The sequence below is a fragment of the Dysidea avara genome, chromosome 2 (assembly GCF_963678975.1).
Source record: "Dysidea avara chromosome 2, odDysAvar1.4, whole genome shotgun sequence".
NCBI lineage: Eukaryota > Metazoa > Porifera > Demospongiae > Dictyoceratida > Dysideidae > Dysidea > Dysidea avara.
The window spans coordinates 31,543,384-31,561,420 of record NC_089273.1 but is presented as its reverse complement, the minus strand read 5'-3'; the positions used below and the strand labels follow the sequence as shown (position 1 = coordinate 31,561,420).

Sequence of the window (18,037 nt, the reverse complement as noted above, 5' to 3'; positions counted from 1 at the left end):
AAATCGATTAAGCCATTTCCGAGATATGAGCTGCCAAACTTTCGATTATTTTTCTTCGTTTTTTTTTTCTTCTTCGTGTTTTTGCATACTTGCAAAAATTGCTATAAAACGCAAACGCGTACTCCAATCGCCTTGAAATTTGGCACACAGAAAGGGAATCCAACGGCGAATCCTAGCATCAAATTTGGTGCAAATCCAATGAATGGTTCAGGAGTTATGACCGATTATTCGCGTAAAACAAGATCGATTTGTTGTCACGCCTACAGGGTAAACCGCTTCATAGAATGAGTTGAAAATTGCTATGTAGATGGAGTAACCATCGTAGGAGTGCCTTTTGGTGGTTTGAAAGGAATCGAGATAAAGACCATGGAGATATGACACAAAACCCAACCTGTGTCACAATTACGCGATCGATTTTTATGAATAAAAAAGTATTAGTTTTCACGCCTACTAAGCAAACCGCTTAGAGCAATGACGTGAAAATCGGTGTATAGCTGGAATAATCTTCATAGAAAGTCCTTGCAGTAGTATAGAAGAATTGGATTACAAACCACTGAGTTATGATTCGAAAGTGAACTCCGTGTAGCAAATGCGAGATCGAGATACTCTAATAGAACAGTCACCCTAATAGAGCATTCAGCTAATTTATTTACTTCATTATAGAATTCTATTACATTGCAAGTTATTCTGTAGGGAATTCAGCTGCAAACAGTTAATCTTATAGACAGTTCAGCAAGAAGCAAGTCACCCTGTGGAGAGTTAAGCTACAAATATATCACTGTAGAGATTCAGAACATTACAAGTCACACTGAAGAGAGTTCAGCTATAAACAAGTCATGCACCCTGTAGAGAGTTCACCTACAATTAAGTCACTCTCTAGAGAATTCAGCTACACACAAGTCACGGTGGAGAGAGTTCAGCTACAAACAAATTACCCTGTAGAGAGATCAGCAACAAACAAAACACTTTACAGAGAGTTCAGCTACAAACAAATCAACCTTTAGAGCAATCAGCAACGAACAAATCAACTTGTAGAGAGATCAGCTACAAACAAATCAACCTGCAGAGAGATCAACTACAAACAAATCACCTTATAGAGAGTTCAGCTACAAACAAATTACCCTGTAGAGAGATCAGCTACAAACAAATCAACCTGCAGAGAGATCAACTACAAACAAATCACCTTATAGAGAGTTCAGCTACAAACAAATTACCCTGTAGAGAGATCGGCTACAAACAAATCATCCTGTAGAGAGTTCAGCTACAAACAAATCAACCTGTAGAGAGATCAGCTACAAACAAATCACCTTGTAGAGAGACCAGCTACAAACAAATCACCCTGTAGAGAGATCAGCTAGAAACTAGACACAATATAAGGAGTTCAGCTACAAGCAAATCACCCTGTAGAGAGTTCAGCTAAAACAAATCAACCTGCAGAGAGATCAGCTACAAACAAATCACCTTATAGAGAGTTCAGCTACAAACAAATTACCCTGTAGAGAGATCGTCTACAAACAAATCACCCTGTAGAGAGTTCAGCTACAAACAAATCAACCTGTAGAGAGATCAGCTACAAACAGATCACCTTATAGAGAGTTCAGCTACAAAAAATCACCCTGTAGAGACATCAGCTAGAAACTAGACACAATGTAAGGAGTTCAGTTAAAACAAATCAACCTGCAGAGAGATCAGCTACAAACAAATCACCTTATAGAGAGTTCAGCTACAAACAAATTACCCTGTAGAGAGATCGGCTACAAACACATCAACCTACATAGAGATCAGCTACAAACAAATCAACCTGTAGAGAGATCAGCTACAAACAAATCACCATATAGAGAGTTCAGCTACAAAAAATCACCCTGTAGAGACATCAGCTAGAAACTAGTCACAATGTAAGGAGTTCAGCTAAAACAAATCAACTTGCAGAGAGATCAGCTACAAACAAATCATCTTATAGAGAGTTCAGCTACAAAAAATCACCCTGTAGAGACATCAGCTAGAAACTAGTCACAATGTAAGGAGTTCAGCTAAAACAAATCAACTTGCAGAGAGATCAGCTACAAACAAATCACCTTATAGAGAGTTCAGCTACAAACAAATCAACCTGTAGAGAGATAAGCTACTAACAAATCACCCTGTAGAGAGTTCAGCTACAAAAACAATCACCCTGTAGAGACATCAGCTAGAAACTAGTCACAATGTAAGGAGTTCAGCTACAAGCAAATCACCCTGTAGAGAGTTCAGCTAAAACAAATCAACCTGCAGAGAGATCAGCTACAAACAAATCACCTTATAGAGAGTTCAGCTACAAACAAATCAACCTGTAGAGAGATAAGCTACTAACAAATCACCCTGTAGAGAGTTCAGCTACAAAAACAATCACCCTGTAGAGACATCAGCTAGAAACTAGTCACAATGTAAGGAGTTCAGCTATAAGCAAATCACCCTGTAGAGAGTTCAGCTAAAACAAATCAACCTGCAGAGAGATCAGCTACAAACAAATCACCTTATAGGGAGTTCAGCTACAAACAAATCACCCTGTAGAGAGATCGGCTACAAACACATCAACCTGCAGAGAGATTAGCTACACACAAATCAACTTGTAGAGAGATCAGCTACAAACAAATCACTCTGCAGAGAGATCAGATAGAAACTAGACACAATGTAAGGAGTTCAACTACAAGCAAATCACTCTGTAGAGCGATCAGCTAGAAACAAATCACCCTGAAGAGAGGTCAACTACAAACAAATCACCCTGTAGAGAGTTCAGCTACAAACAAATCACCTTATAGAGAGTTCAGCTACAAACAAATTATCCTGTAGAGAGATCGGCTACAAACAAATCACCCTGTAGAGAGTTCAGCTACAAACAAATCAACCTGCAGAGAGATCAGCTACAAACAAATCACTTTGTAGAGAGATCGGCTACAAACAAATCACCCTGTAGAGAGAGCAGGTAGTAGCTAGAAACTAGACACAATGTAAGGGGTTCAGCTACAAGCAAATCACCCTTTAGTGAGTTCAGCTACAAACAAATCAACCTGCAGTGAGATCACCTACAAAAAAGCACCTTGTACAGACTTCAAAAAAATTACCCTGTAGAGAGATCAGCTAGAAGAATTCACCTTGTAGAGAGTTCAGCAACAAAGAAACCATCATGTAGAGTGTTCAGTTACAAACAAATCACCCAGTAGAAAGATCAGCTAGAAGAAGTTACCTTGTAGACAGTTCAGCTACAAAGAAACCAATCTGTAAAGAGCTCAGCTGCAAACATATCAACTGTACAGAATTCAGCTACAAACAAATCACCCTGTAGAGAGATCAGCTAGAAGAAGTTACCTTGTAGACAGTTCAGCTACAAACAATTCACCCTGTACAGAGACCAGTTAGAAGAAGTTTCCTTGTAGAAAGTTCAGCTACAAACAAATCACCCTGTAGAAATATCAGCTAGAAGAATTCACCTTGTAGAGATTTCAGCTCCAAAGAAACCACCATGTAGAGAGTTCAGCTGCAAACAAGTCACCCTGTAGAAAACTCAGCTACAAACAAATCGCCCTGTAGAAAGATCAGCTAGAAGAAGTTACGTTGTAGAGAGTTCAGCTACTAGAAATCATTCTGTAAACAGCTCAGCTGCAAACAAATCACCTGTACAGAATTCAGCTACAAACAAATCACCCTGTAGAGAGATCAGCTAGAAGAAGTCACCTTGTAGAGTGTTACGTTACAAAGAAACCACCATGCAGAGAGTTCTGTAATAAATATATGTATTATATATATAATTTGTACATTTACTGATAAATTCAGAAATATTTAAAGTATTTAACATCTGCTTCATCTTTTCTTCATCCTGTGGTAAAGAAAAAAGATAGGTTTAAAAAGGCCCAAAGCCAGCCATAGGCCGATTTAGGGGTAAACAAATACAAAAAGAAGTGAAATCTAATCTAAAACAGCCAAACTGTAAAAAAAGTGTGCGGCCCTCAAAAAGACTATGGTGAAAAAAGATGTGAAATGCAAGGTGGCGGCCAAGAAATGGCTGTGATGGTAGGTTAATGGTAAAAATTTTAATAATGACAATTCAGGTGAATTTTGTGCCAAGACCAAGCAGCACCAAATTCACCTGAATTGTTGTTATTAAAATTTTTACCATTAACCTACCATCACAGCCATTTCTTGGCCGTCACCTTGCATTTCACATTTTTTTTCACCATAGCCTTTTTGAGGGCCACACACTTTTATTACAGCTTGGCTGTTTTGGATTAGATGAGTATTTATAAGAAAGTTTTTGAGCTGACAATGATTTTCAATGTTTTGTTGTGCGCACGTTTACTGCATGGCGAGTGCTGCCACAATATAGAAAGACCCTATATCATATGCCATCAAGCTTTATAATTATTATGATATGAATCTCACAGTAATGAGTCGTGTGGCCAAGGAAAGTAAGGCATGCAATTACCTTGAATTATTTACAAGAGCGACTAACCCTAATAGAACGCACACCTAAAACCTACCTTTAAAACTATACTTTAAAAAAAAAACTTGTGATACAACAAAACCTTTGGTATATTGTTATATGTGATGATGTCAGTAGCTTGTAACAAGAGCTTTGATTAATGTGACAAACAATAAACATTACACTTAGGTCAATGTTGTAACTAGAATATAAAAATTGTGTATTCTAATATTTGATAGAGTCTCTGTATGTCACAGTTGTGGTTGTAGTGATTTTGCTCTCTCTTATGATTAAAGAAAGATAGACATTGACTGCCATATTTGCTTACTTGGGGCCTCCTGGAGTTATAAGGAGGGTCTTCCATGCTACAGTGGAGGTCCTACCGAGATTTGGCACAGACCAGCAGGAGGACACTGCCTTTCAGGAGGTGAGACTGTTAGAGAAGTAGTTCAGCAGTAGCTAGCAGGAATAAGCTTACAGACAGTTTGCTAAGAGATTCCAGAGTGTTGCTAGGCTTTAACCTTTATGGAGGAACTGCAAATGGAAAGAGCAATTGTGACCTTTCCTCTCAATTCAAAGAGACTCCAGTTATACCAAGTGCAACAAATTGCAGGGGTCTTGGACTTTCCCACTACAGCCTCAAGTAGTGACCTGTTAGTAATGGTGTGTGGTAAACTGCATGACAATAACCATGACCCTTCCAATGTTGAAGTAGTGGCCACAGAGACTGAGGGAGGAGAAGAATTGTCACTGCAAGATATGGATGGTATGTTTCTAAGAGTTCCAGTCTTGAAGGAGGAGCTATCTGGAACATCACTAGCTCCAGGAAGTGAAGTTTCAGTTCCAACCTTGGTGTCAGGTTCATCAAGGACATCACCAGCCCGAGATAGTGAGAAGAGGGAGAGTTTTTCTTTAGAAGAAAAATGTGTGGAGGAAATCCTGAGTCTAATGAAAACTGAGTTGACAAATACATGACTGCAGTTACAATCAGCTCAGGAAGAAATAGTGTGTCCGAGAAAGGAATTGTCAGCACAACAACAGAGACTTCTGGAAGCCCAAGAGGTCATTGAGTTAGAGAGCACCAAAGTGAAAAATTGGCTGCTGAAAAGGAATCCCTCCAACAACATTTACAGTTGTCATGTTCACAGGTATACAAACTCCAGGAGGAGGTCAAAAAGGGTACAGAAAGGATTAAAGAGCTTTGGCAGATAAATTGCAAGCAGCTTACAGTTCATGACAACCTGATGTTTGAAAAGGAGGAAGAGATGAAACTAGTACAAGACAGACTGAATGAGGTAGAAATGGAGCTAACCAGGCTGAAGGTAGAAGGAACAGGTATGACAAGTTTGTCAACTCTACCAGTTTTGTCATTTGCTAGTGTAACCCCTAGTACCACATGTACCATGTCTTCTGTATTACTTGACCCCCAGGAGGTAAGGACAAGTCATGTAGACTTCTTGAGATAAACAAGTGTTACCAGCAATGTCCCATTTCTTCAGTCAGGCGTGATGCAATCTACATCCAAACTTTCAACAAATAATCAGCAACATACAGGTGGATATTTACACCAGTCTACAGTACAGCCTTCACAGTGGCAACCACATGAGTTATTTGGACCTGTGGGCCCTTCTAGTAGTTCAGGGGTGAATGTGGTAACCAATCCATATGTGTCATTGTCTAACACTTTATTCTATAGCAGGCCTATCAGTTCCGTTGGTACAACAAGTAGTGGATTTCCAACTGTTACTTCCCTGCTTGGTCACTGTCACATACAACAACGTCATGGGAAAGCTCCCCCTATAGATGAGTTTACCACAGAAGACAGTCGGATCACAATTGATGACTAGATACCGATACTGGAGCGTGCTGCTAGCTGGAACGGTTGGACAGAGGATGAGTCATTAATGCAGTTAGCTGGTCACCTGAGAGGCCGAACACTACTAGAATGGAAATTATTGGATTCCAAAGACAAAGCCACTTATCATACAGCCATAAAAGCATTGAGGGAACGTCTTGACCCTGGAAATCAGTCAATAGCAGCTTTGGATTTTCGACACACTAGCCAAAAGCCAAGTGAGACTGTATCTGATTTTATACGGTGATTGGAGAAAGTATTTCAAACGGCATTTGGTCGTGAAAATCTGTCAGCAGAAACTAGAGATATGCTATTGTATGGACAATCACAGGAAGGTCTGTCATACACTTTGATAGAGTCACCATCAGTATCTGGTTCTCAGAACTATAGAGAATTGTGTGTAGCAGCGAAGAAAGAAGAGAGGAGGTTGGCTGAGTTAAAGAAGAAACAACAGTATTTGAAGAGTGATAGATCATCATCATTGTTAATAAAAGATCACTACAAAAAAGTTACAACAGTACCCAGAAATCTGGAGGTGACTGGAACAAACATAAATCATTTGGGAAGCAGCAATCTTTGAGGTGTTATTTGTGTGACAGCCAAAATCATTTGGCTCGTGACAATCACTCTCGCAAAACTGAAAGTCAAGGTAAAAAGACAGGTGCTCAGGAGAAGAAAGATAACAAGATGATCCGGACAAGGTCTTACAGTGATAATGGTAGAGAATCTTGATGTGTAGAGGTAAAAATTGAAGGAGTTCCTGTCACTGGATTGATAGATAGGGGATCAGACATAACCATTGTCCGAGGTGATCTGCTTTACCACATTGTGTCAACAGCAGGGTTAGAGGCTAGCAAGATCAGATCAACGGGTCAGAGGGCATATACATATGATCAAAAGCCCATAACATTAGAAGGGCAGATAGACCTGAACATCAGTTTTGGTGAGAATAGATTGTGTACTACTGTATATATCAAGTTAGTAGCTCCTGATGCACTATTATTGTCTGAAGCTGTATGCCGTACCTTAGGTGTAGTCAGCTATCACCCTCATGTGCAGGTTGTACAGAAAGGTCCTGTTACAATAACACCCATTACTATCTCTATTAAGAAGGATATTCTGCCACTTGGGGAAGACCAGGACATGGAGTCCCAAGTCAGTATGGGGGCAGTGACTACTATGGAATTAAGGTCAGGGGAGACTCACACACCAGGAGAGCTGGCTAATAACACCACCCCTGTTACTGAACCAGCACAAACCTTGGGAAGTGACATGAATGATGAGCCTAGTTTACAAGAGCCAAGTGAACTAGAATGTGTTCTCAAGCAAGAATTGGGTAATATCTCACAAGTGAGTCTGATTAAAACTGTACGTTTGCCTGCCAATTTCACTGCAGTAGTACCAGTACAAGTTCTGAATGAAATAGGCACATTTATGTTAGAGCCTTCAGATTCACTGGACACCTCATTAAAGATTATAGAGTCTCTTATAGAGGTAAATGAGGATGGCTCTTCTGCAGTAGTGGTAGCCAATACTGGAAAGTCCACATACCAGTTACAGAAAGGTATGGACTTAGGTCAAGTTGTTGGAGTGGAGTTAGTTGTTGCCAAAGATGAAGACTTACCTGTTGTCTGTGAAGGGTCAGTTGAGGAGGCAGTAAAGCCCCTACTAGATCAAGTAAACCTGTATGGTATCAGCCTACAATCTGAGAAATAGTTGAACGAATTAAGTGGAGACAACAACAGATGAGCAAGATGCTGAGGGAGTCAAACAAACTACTGTCAGAAGAGCACTTACCTTTAGAAGATCTGTTAGTGGAGTATCATAACATATTTAGTCTAGAAGAGGATGAGAGAGGGGAAACTGACCTGATTGAATTTGAGATTGACACCAATGATGAGACCCCTAAGAAACAGTCGGTGAGAAGAACACCTTTTGCTGCCCGCCAAGAGATAGCAAATCAACTAGAGAGGATGCAGAGAAGTGGAGTAATCACACCATCTAAGAGCCCATGGTCCAGTCCCGTTGTCTTGGTAAGGAAAAGGGATGGAACACTACGATTTTGTGTAGATTACCGTGTTCTTAACTCTGTTACCAAGCCAGACCTATTCCCTTTACCAAGAATCAATGACCTTTTAGACCAGTTGGGGAAATCCAAGTGTTTTACGACTTTAGATCTTGCATCAGGGTATTGGCAAATTAAAGTTCATGAGAACAGCCAAGAGAAGACAGCATTCATTACCCACCAGGGATTGTATGAATTCAGAGTGATGCTATTCGGTGTAATGAATGCACCTGCTGTGTTCCAGCATTTAATGCAGAGAGTATTACATGGAATACAGTCTGACAGTGGCAAAGAATTTGTATCAGTCTATTTGGATGATGTAATAGTCTTTTCAGAATCCTTGCATGATCATGTCGTTCACCTGAGAGCTGTGTTTAATCGTTTAAAGAGAGCAGGCTTGAAACTTAACCCAAAGAAATGCAATTTGTTTGTGATGAAGTAGATTACTTGGGTCATTTGGTGATACCATCTGGACTGAAGCCAAATAACAGGAATTTGGACGCTGTAAGGCATTTTCCCACTCCCACTAACTTGAGGCAGTTGAGACAGTTCCTTGGGCTAACATCTCATTATTGTTGTTTTGTTATGGGTTATGCTAAGATTGCTCACCCATTGTATTTACTCACTAAGAAGGGAGCAGTTTTCCAATGGACAGATGATTGTGAAGTAGCCTTTGAAAGTTTAAGGAGCAGATTATTAACAACACCCGTGCTTGCCTATCCAGATTCTGATAAGGATTTCACACTGGAAACTGATGCTAGCAAACAAGGCTTGGGAGCCATACTGTCACAGTACCAAGGTGATAAGAAGTTACATCCAGTAGCATATGCTAGCCGTTCAGTATCCACAGCTGAGTCCAACTATGCCATCACAAACCTAGAAACGTTAGCAGTAGTTTGGGCAGTTACTCATTTTAGATATTATCTTTATGGTCACAATGTGACTGTCATAACAGATCATGCAGCTGTAAAGGCCATTCTAGGGGCGCCTAATCTCACTGGGCAACATGCTCGATGGTGGAGCAAGTTATACGGAAGTGGAATTAAGAAAATGGAAATAATTCACAGGGCAGGAATAAATAATCAACATACTGATGCACTTTCACGGCAACCTGTCTTACCCGCACTACCTGACTCGGAGGCCAGTTCAGAAATTCAAGTTGCTCACATTTCTAGCAGTGATAATAGTAAACCTGACACAATCAGCTCTTTACTATGTAAAGATCCCCAATGCAACCTAGCATTGATATCATGGAGCTACCTTTGACAGCTAATGGCAATAAATACGCAATTGTATTTCAAGACCTCTTTACCAAATGGCCAATGGTTTATGCTACACCTGACCAGAAGGCTGAAAGAATTGCTAAGCTCTTGGCTCAAGAAATAGTGCCAATGTTTGGAGTACCAGAGGCATTGCTATCAGACCAAGGTACAAACCTGCTGTCGTGTCTTATGCAGGATGTGTGCAAGTTGCTTGGAATGAAAAAGTTGAATACCACTGCACACCACCCCCAGTCCAATGGGATGATAGAACGGTTCAACCGAACCTTGAAGACTATGTTAAGGAAACATGTTTCCAAATTTGGAGTGCAGTGGGACACATACTTATCAGGAGTCCTGTGGGCTTACTGCAGCACACCACATTCGTCAACCGGTGAAAAACCGTCATTCTTGCTCATTGGATTTGATTGCCATCATCCAACAGAGGCTGCCACTTTACCATCTAAGTCATTGAAGCTAACTGATGTGGCAGATTATCGAGAAGAACTAGTACTATCCCTATCAACAGCTAGAGCCTTAGCAGCCAAATCAATTTTAAAAGCACAGAAACATCAAAAGACTGGATATGATAAGCGTGCTAAACCAAGTAGACTCAGACTAGGAGAATGGGTTCTGATTCACTTCCCACAAGACGAGACAGGGAAACAACGTAAGCTGTCAAGACCTTGGCATGGACTTATCGAATCACCTCATGTGATAATCCAGATATTACAGCAGTCAAGGTTTTCTTCCCTACAGACCCATCTATCCAAGTGCATCAATCTAGGGTCATCAAATGTCCACCTACATTTCCTACCGACTTTTACTGGTATGGTGGAAGGAGATCAAAGCCTGGCAGACCTCCTAAACAAGTGCAAAGGCAGTTGGAAGAAATTGATGTAGAAGTTGAACGTTCAAGCACGTATAATAATCCTACTGATCTAACACATGGACATGAAAACCAGACAAATTCTCAGGTTGATAATGATGTGTTGCCTGTCCCCAACAGTACAGAGTCAAGCAATAGTCCTGAGTCAGAGGAGAAGGATCAGACATTTGTAGCTACTAAGAGCCAGGAACAGAGAAGTGAACCATCTAGGCCAAACAAATGTCCATACTCATTGAGGAGTCATCAGAAGAACAAGTCCTTGGATGTTCTAAAACATGACGCTCGGGACGAGCTTAACTAGGGAAGGACGTGATGTGATGATGTCAGTAGCTTGTAACAAGAGCTTTGATTAATGTGACAAACAATAAACATTACACTTAGGTCAATGTTGTAACTAGAATATAAAAATTGTGTATTCTAATATTTGTGATGACATAGAATAAAAATGGGAGCTTACGCACACCATACATTATCCAGAAAAAAGCGTTTAAAAGTAGCGAAAAACAAGCATGGATACTTACGCTATATCTCATAAACGAAGCATGGTAATAAAACAAAACTTTAGACCATTATTAAGCGCACCCTAATCTAGTTCGAGCCCAAAGTTGGCATTATTTGGAAACACTAAAGTAAAATGGTGGACGTTTGTAGAAAGCGAGGTAGAAAGCGTGTACAACAAAGTGTTGTGCTACAAAAAGAACAGGAAAATGACTGCACTAGTTCTAGCGAAGATTTGTCTGATAAAGATGAGGATTACGATATCTGTCAAAAGCGTATAAGACGAAGTGCCAGTGTTGAGGAAGAAGATATGTTGCAAGAAGAAGAGCAAGACGATTGTTTTAGTTCTAGCGAAGATTTGTGTGATGAAGATGACGATGAAGATGCTTTGTGTAGTGATGATTTTAGTACTTCTATCAGTGAAACGCCCGACAGTTCATCTTCCACAAGGATAGGTAGAAAATCCAATAAGAAGCACCGATATGTTACAGGAAACTGTAGAAATCCATACAGATTGTCACGCGATTTGCAAAGGCACTCGGTGATAATGAACCCAGTACGTCAAGCAGCCAGGCTATGGCATGTCACGTTGAACAGAGTACATGGAATAAAAACGTTTGTAAAAGCTGTGCTCCAGTACTGGAGAAATATGCTACTACATTTCAAGAGATGAAAAGGCAGGGAAGTGAACTGAAACGAAGGAAACTGATAAATCCCCACCCTAAAAAGCAAGATAAAGAACACTACAGAGATCTGGTGAAACAAAATGATTGGATAAGGAATAACATATTTGATGCCACAGGTAACTATTTGTTTTGCTGTCGGTGTGTTCATCACGGTTTGGGCATTTCCTTTCAACGGTTAGCTAGACAGAGAAAAATCAAAAAGAAGCAGTTCAGTGAACCGCTTCGGTCATTTACCAAATCAGAAGTTATCTCAAAAAATTTAGGTCAGAATGTGGTAATGCCAGAGGGTTGTGACATATCTTTCATGGCATGGTGGAAACAGCTTGATAATTCAAGTACTGTAATGGTTCGGTACCCACATGAACGTCATGGTTCAGCAGGAAGTGTTTCACATGCTGCCAAAGTCGATACAAAACAAGAATTTCTGAACTTCGTTGATTTAAACTCTCAACCAAATGGACGAAGTGCTGAAAGCTCCTCGTCCACCCATTATTTCTTACCTAAATTTAGAACAATCCAAACTCCTAAGGTTGGCGTGAGTAACTATGAAGAAAGAGTGAAGCAATCATTGGTTGGTGAATTTAACCGAGCACAACAGGAGCAACACAAGTCTACCATGTCAAATTATTCAGCAAGTGCCTGGCTAAAAAAGGAAAAACCAAAACATGCCATATATCCCCATAAACTGGATTACTGTGATACTTGTGCCAAGCAAAAAGAGTTATTACGATCCAAGCAAACTATTTTAAATCGTATTCGTCAGACAGGTTCTGCTGACGAAGATCAACAAAAGTCTATTGAGGATGAAATGGCTCAGATAAATGAACAAGTGAAAGTACATCGACAGCAAGCGCAACAATCACATGATTATTACAATGAGGTAAAAAGTCGATGCCAAATGGAATGGAAAGAAATTTGTAAACTAGAAAACAAACAGAATAAAAGCAATGAAGAAAATGAAACACTGGAAAATCTTCGACATAATTTTACAGCAGTTCTTAGCGTGGATTTTCAAATGCAGAAGCTTGTTCCATACTGGGGGTTGTCTCCACAGCCTGGCAGTACATATTATTTACAAAAACTGTCACACGATATTTTTGGGGTTGTGGATCATCGAGAGGACCACTCGATGCTATACATTTTTGACGAAACAATTGGTCCAAAAAATACGGATCATACTATATCACTTTTAATGGACTACATCAGGAGCAATGCTGCTTTCCCATCATGGATTAAACGGGTACATATATTTCTAGACAATACAGGAAGCACTAATAAAAATGCCTATTTTATGGAATGGGGAATGGAAACAATACAGCAAAAATACTTGGATTATTTGCGCTTCTCGTTTCTTGTGGCTGGCCATACAAAGTTTGATGTAGATCGAGTGTTTTCAATTACATCAAAGGCATTTAACTCTTCTGATGTATTCAACACCAGTGAGCTTGTAAACGTAATGTCCCAACCTAATCATATTACAGCTAAACTAGTGAAAGGTGACTTGATTTACAATTGGCGAGAAAAAATTAGTGCTAAATACAGCAAGTTACCTGGTATTCGTGAACTTCATGACTTTGTGATAGTTACATCTCCAAACACTGGAAATGCCACTATGTTAGTACATGAAGGGTGTTATGGCGGGAGATCTAAGAAGTCACCTTTAACACTGAACTCGGGGTATACAGCAGATATTAATGTTTTCCCCTTAGAAAGTGATACATATGACCAACTGAAGAAAACGCGCGAAATAACTGCTACCAAACTGACGCATTTAACTCAGATGTGCCGAAATGTTATCCCTGAAGAACGATGGGTTGATTATGTTACAAGAAACAACAGTTGTAATTGATTTTCTTTTATTATTGTACTTTCATATGATGCATTGGTCATGCTTCCAATTTTATTCTATGCAAAATAGCTTATGCTCATTGGGGGTATTTTAAGGGTAAAACTGGGACAGTGATGCTCAAAATTGGTGAACTGCTTCATTTAAGGCCAAATATTTAAATGTACTAAAAAACAGTAATTGGCCAGGGTGTGCATAACCTCCCATTTTTATTCTATGCCATCACATTTGATAGAGCCTCTGTATGTCACAGTTGTGGTTGTAGTGATTTTGCTCTCTTATGATTAAAGAAAGATAGACACTGACTGCCATATTTGCTTGCTTGGGGCCTCCTGGAGTTATAAGGAGGGGCCTCCTGGAGTTATAAGGAGGGTCTTCCATACTACATAAATAAGCGTATTACTAAGTAAGTAATCCCTGTTATATTTTAGTAACACCGTATGGAATTTTGCTTCTCCTTCGCATACTAGTTAGTGTGAGCTGCCCTTTTTTTTACTCTTATACCTTAGACTGTGATAGTTCTACAGCCTTAGATTTGCTATCACAAGTTCTTTGGCTAGTTAAGTTTCTTCAGTACTAATCTTGGAACTCCACCTGTCTTGCGAGAGCCACCATAAGCAATTTTCTCAAAGTGTGATTCATTCACTCTTGTGCTTCAGGGGACAAGCTTTGATATGTGATTAAACATATGGAGTAGTTTTGCTCGATTATGACCTGCCGTTTTTCTGGGAAGTGGTGAGTTAATTTCTATACATGCACTCATAGGATAATAATGTCGCCTACACTAATTGCTGATTTATTTTGTGGTCTTTTAGAACCCTATCTTAAATTTAAGACACCTCTAACTACAGTAGCGTTCATTTACAGTCAGTGAACTCGGTGCAAATTTGGCCATAAATGTCAATGCTAAGTGAACATGATCAGTGTAGTAACATCAATGAACTTGCTATCATACGTGCTACTCTTGTAGTGTTTGTTGTTCAGTTGTTATTTAATAATGGATCTGAAGTAGCTAACGCAACTCACAATACAGCTTTGTTTGTGCATTTCAAGGGACAATCCAGTATAATAAGAAGTTTGGGGCATATACTCACCTGTAGGGAAATGGCCTTTACTCAATCTGTTCACTGATGGTTTTAATGGTGCCTAGAAGCCATACCCTACTGAGGTTGCAACACAGACAAGTACCTGCCTACCTGTACCAAATTACATTCTTTGGTTTTGCCACTTCATTTCCCAAGCTATGATGTAGCACACACAATAACTGTTTAAGCTGTTGTGATATCCAAACATGGAATTAGCTATTAGCTTTATGCATTAATTTTTTTGGTCTTGCTCAGTGACAAATATGTGTGCTATCCTAAAACAAAAACAGCCTTGGGGCTGTAAAAAAAAGGCGCTGCCAAGTAAAGTAGGATCAATCAAACAAGCTTATTCAACATGACTGGTAAGAACAAGGACTGATATAGTTGCAGCCAGGTGAATGCAGTATTACCCATTCTCTTTGTATCCATATAATAAAACTAGAGCAAATACACATTCAACTGTTATTAAATTGTCATTTGGTCACTTTTAAAATCACACACTACAAAAAAAAGCGGCCAAATGACAATTTAATAACAGTTGCATGTGTATTTGCTCTAGTTTTATTATATAGATACAAAGAGAATGGGTAATACTGCATTCACCTGGCTGCAACTTGATATCAGTCCTTGTTATTACCAGTCATGTTGAATAAGCTTGTTTGATTGATCCTACTTTGCTTGGCAGCGTCTTTTTTTTTACAGCCCCAAGGCTGTTTTTGTTTCAGGTATATATTATATATATTATATACAATGATGATGTCAAACTTCAAAGGAGCTGCTTGTTGTATATATACACCCCAAAACACAGATATACCTATCTGAGGTAAGCATTATACTCATCTAACTAAGTATATGTGTTACCAAAAGGGGTCTTCCTCACACATCCAATTTATCAACTTTGATGATTCATAACTATTAGAAAAAAGCTATTGACTTCAAATTTGTTCAGTACTGAGCATCAACAAAGTTTAATGGATGGAGAAAAATTCAGGTTTATATGTTACTTGAACACTAAGTTATGTTCTGCCAAGTTCGTAAATTTAATGTTTATGAAAGGCTCCTTTTCACTAATCCGGTCACATATATTCTCATATATGAGGCCACGTTACATATTACTATGTCATGGCCATTGACCCGAGGCAGGCAAACAATTGACTGTGGTAGTATGTCAATTCACCTGAACTAGTGCAGGCTAATAGCCAACCCTGCACTAAACAATCAATTACCCCATCTAGTAAAAGTCTATATCCACTGGTAGACACACCTGACGACTTAAATGGTGGATGGCAGCAGGTAACATTGCTCCTATGTTTGTTGATATAGACAGACAAGTCCTGGGGATATATGGAAATATGTTTGCTAAGTCCATTTTGAGCAAGCAGGAGGACTTCAAGAATTCTACCAGCATTTCTGCCACGCCAAACTATGTTGAATTAAGTGTAAGTTTCTTTATTGAATTAGTCTGCATTGTCTGTTATAATTATTTAGTGTATAGTAGTTACATATGTACACACCTGCTCCTCAGTCATCAGCAATATAGTATTAATAAACACCTTGGCTTTAGCTTCATGGTTTACCAACAGTATATCTCTCTGATGGAGTGCACATAAGCGCAACATGTTTTGTAGCCATGGTTCACATATTGCTTAGACAAAATACTCGAATTTCAATGGCTACTTACAGGTAAGTAAACCCTGTAAATCCCTTGTTTTCAACTCATTAGATCCTTGTCTCTGAGGTGATCCAAAATACGGCAATTACGTTCCTGTATTACTGACAACACATAGGCTTTTAACTGGATAGCAAGTGCCATTACAAAGCATATACAAGGGGATGTATTGGGCTTGTTCATATAATGAATGCTATATTTCTTGTGTCACAAGCAGTTGTGAAAGTGCAACAATGAGCAGTGGTCTGAATAAGTTAGACATTGAAACACAGTGTTACATGGAATTTAGAAGCCTTCAGGCTCTGTAGTAGCACCCTCGCTTCACTCAGGCACCACAACCAGGGATGGTGGAGGGGGGGGGGGGGGGGGGGGCAAGGGAGTTCTAGCCCCCTGTCAAAAAGGTTACAGAGGGGCTTAGCCAAATCAAGACACACGGTAGTGTGTCGTGCGGCCCAAGAATCCGCATATCAAAACTAATGTCAAATTTACCTTATTCTGCAAGGTTTTGCCCGTTTCCAGTAAAAATTACACCACCTCGTAAACAAACCACTATAACTTCCGCATACTTCAGTTTACAGAAACACCGTTTGGTTTATCATATTCATTAATGTCAATTAAGTCCTGTGGTATATTAGACTTTGCTCTGAGATGAATGGGAAGGGCCGAAAGAGCATTGTTCTGGTGAATTACACATCATCAGGTACGTTAAAAAATGCTGGGAAAACAAGGTTTTTCGAGTACTTCTCGGTAAAATTACCAGTTAAACACTCAGTACGGGTGGATTCTTAATCAGTACGCTTCAACACATACAATGATACCAAGTTTTGGGGATTTGGTGGAGGATAACAGTCTGTACTTTAGGGATTTGTCCACCCGCATAATCAATTTCTCCAATAGGCTTTTGTATGGAGTGAACATTATGCCGTAATCAACAATGAATAAGTGACACTGTGGTAATGTTACAACCCCAGTACAGGCGGCATTGTATAGGGCAATTCATGGGCTTTCTTTCATTGTATAATGTGCTGTAGAAATTATGGGTGCTAATACCTGTACTTCTGTGTTTTCTGAACATATTACAAAACACATGTATTTTGTATTGGACAAGGGAATTACAAGAAATGACAAGGTTTTTTTTTTAATCAGCTTGTTTGACAAACCTGAGGTAGTGAAATGGTTATAAAGTAGATATTACATCTTTTTAATGATTAATTCTTTAGAATTAGGCCACTACAATGAGATAACTTGTTTCTCATCAACTGCCCGCACCAAAATTTTATTTTTCCCATGCACCTCATTATTGCATGAGATTGCAGCATGGCTTTTTTTGAAGTGTTGTGGTAGTGGGTTTATCACGTAGAAAAGCACTATTTCCATGAACAACTGCAATTCCATTGAGATACAGACACCATTTATGAGTGTTTTTTACTTCTGTGTTGACTAGAGTGCTTTCTGGAGTATCAACAACCACCAAGGCATCAACAATGAGTTCTACAGTGTACATTAGACTATACACTAGTATTGGTACCATGACCTGCATGCACTATGTGTAGGGCCATCATATCTAAGAGTCATAGTAGCTTTAGTGTTGCTACTTTTGCTACAAGCTTGCACAGCCCCTCCCCCTAATAAGACTGACCAGCCTAAACGTGCTAACACTGCTGCTGTTTGCTGCTGCTGCTGCTGCTGCTGCTGCCGCTGCTGCTGCTGCTGCTGTGTACATGACCCCAAG

The 18,037-nt window shown here is 39.5% G+C and overlaps 1 protein-coding gene across 1 annotated transcript in view; it reads right to left on the bottom strand.

Moving 5' to 3' along the window:
- The window catches only part of LOC136247996 (basement membrane-specific heparan sulfate proteoglycan core protein-like), a 121,563-nt gene that overhangs the window by 29,312 nt on the left and 74,214 nt on the right, over positions 1 to 18,037 (bottom strand). The window lies entirely within an intron of this gene.